This window comes from Apium graveolens, chromosome 9, assembly GCF_009905375.1.
Source record: "Apium graveolens cultivar Ventura chromosome 9, ASM990537v1, whole genome shotgun sequence".
NCBI classification, from domain to species: domain Eukaryota; kingdom Viridiplantae; phylum Streptophyta; class Magnoliopsida; order Apiales; family Apiaceae; genus Apium; species Apium graveolens.
The window spans coordinates 221,721,746-221,723,870 of NC_133655.1; the positions used below are offsets into that span (position 1 = coordinate 221,721,746).

At 44.8% G+C, this 2,125-nt stretch overlaps 1 non-coding gene across 1 annotated transcript; it reads left to right on the plus strand.

Annotated features, from left to right (window-relative positions):
• The first annotated feature begins 1,369 nt into the window (after positions 1 to 1,369).
• On the plus strand, positions 1,370 to 1,476 carry LOC141687884 (small nucleolar RNA R71). Its single transcript, XR_012561363.1, has one exon. It is a non-coding gene; the product is annotated as a small nucleolar RNA R71 (small nucleolar RNA).
• Positions 1,477 to 2,125: the final 649 nt, after the last annotated feature.

The following is a 2,125-nucleotide window of genomic DNA, read 5'->3' on the forward strand; positions in this document are numbered from 1 at the left end:
GCACATCCTCAACTATGCCCCTTGGGTAAGTAATGGAACGGTCAGCCAATTGTAGCGACATGTATGTGGGTTTTGGATCAGGCAGATCCAGCTTTTTAAAGATCGACAACGGCATCAGATTAATGCTTGCTCCCAAATCACAAAGGCACTTGTCAAAAGTTAGATTGCCAATGGTGCAAGGAATGGTGAAGCTTCCTGGATCTTTCAGTTTTGGTGGTAACTTTTGCTACAGAACAGCGCTGCATTCTTCCGTGAGAGCAACGGTTTCAAGGTCATCCAGTTTCACCTTCCTTGCAAGAATAGTCTTCATAAACTTCGCATAACTAGGCATTTGTTCCAGAGCCTCAGCGAAAGGTATATTGATGTGAAGTTTCTTGAACACCTCCAGAAACTTCCCGAACTGTCTATCCAGCTTTTGTTGCTGCAATCTCTTAGGAAAAGGTGGTGGAGGATAGAGCTATTTCTCCCCTGTATTAGCCTCAGGCAGAGTGTGTTCAACAGTAGTCTTCCTTGGTTCCGCCGCTTTCTCCTTTTGCTTAGATTCTTCATCTCTAACTTCAGCTTCAACTTCTTTTGCCTTTTCAGCATCAGCCACTTTTCCAGACCTTAAGGTAATAGCCTTGACTTGCTCTTTAGCTTCCTTCCTGCCTGGTACTTCCGTGTCACTGGGAAGAGTGCCAGGTTGACGATTGAGCACTACATTGGCTAATTGACCGATTTGATTTTCCAAGGTCTTGATAGAAACCGCCTGACTCTTGCACAACAGCTTAAGTTCCTCAAAATCAGCACTAGTGGGTGCAGCTGTACTTCCCTGTTGAGGATATGATTGCCTTGTAGCATACTGCTGTGGTTGCTGGAATCCAGGTGGGTTAAACTGTTTACTCACTCCTTGCTGATATGGTGGCTGAATAGCATTCTGATTATTCCCCCAGCTGAAATTTGGATGATTTCTGTTATTTGGATGATAGGTCGCTGGCACAGGCTGCTGTTGTCGCTGATAATTATTCACATACTGAACAGATTCGTTGACAAGAGAACACTGATCCGTTGCATGAGAACCTGCACAAAGCTCACAAACCATAGCTATTTGATTAACTCCATAGGTAGCCAGAGAATCAACCTTTATTGTAGCGCTTGAAGCTGGGCTGCAATAGCGGTGGCTGCATCAACTTCCAGAATACCTGCTACCTTGCCTGACGTCATCCTCTGAGTTGGGTTTTGATGCTCATTTGCAGCCATCGTCTCTATAAGATTATACGCCTCAGTATAGCTTTTAGCCCATAAGGCTCCTCCAGCTGCTGCATCGAGCATGGGCCGAGATTGGGCCCCCAAACCATTATAGAAACCAGTGATCACCATCCAATCCGGCATTCCATGATGTGGACATTTTCTCAACATTTCCTTGTAGCGTTCCCAAGCCTCGCACATAGATTCTGTAGGTTGCTGCGCAAACTGAGTAAGAGCACTCCTCATAGCAGCAGTCTTTGCCATTGGATAAAACTTCACCAGAAACTTTTGCGCAAGATCTTTCCACGTAGTGATGGACCCAGTTGGTTCAGAATGTAACCAGTCTTTAGCCTTATCCCTCAGTGAGAATGGGAAAAGCCTCAACTTGATAGCCTCATCAGTCACGCCATTATACTTAAAAGTGCTGCAGATCTCGACAAAATTCCTTATGTGCATGTTGGGGTCTTCAGTTGCCGCTCCTCCAAAAGAAACAGAATTCTGCACCATCTGAATAGTGCCCGGCTTGATTTCAAAGGTGTTAGCTTGAATAGCCGGATGAAGGATGCTTGACTGAATGTCATCAATTTTCGGCCGAGAAAAATCCATAAGAGCTGGATCAGCTTGAACAATACGATCTCCCATGTTTACTGGTTCTTTCTGCTCAGTTCCTGAATCCGAATCCTCAAAATCTAACTTCTCCGGAATATCAAGAACTTCGTCTGTCTCCTCAGCTGTATCTAAAGTCCTCTTGCGAGCACGAGAACGAGTTTGCATAAACGCTTGCTAAATTACCTGAAACACAACCGAAAAGAGTAAGTAACTACTACGTCCTAATCACTGAGTCCTAATGACCAATGATGGTAAGTACATAAACTAAACAAATACGCCGAGTCCCCGG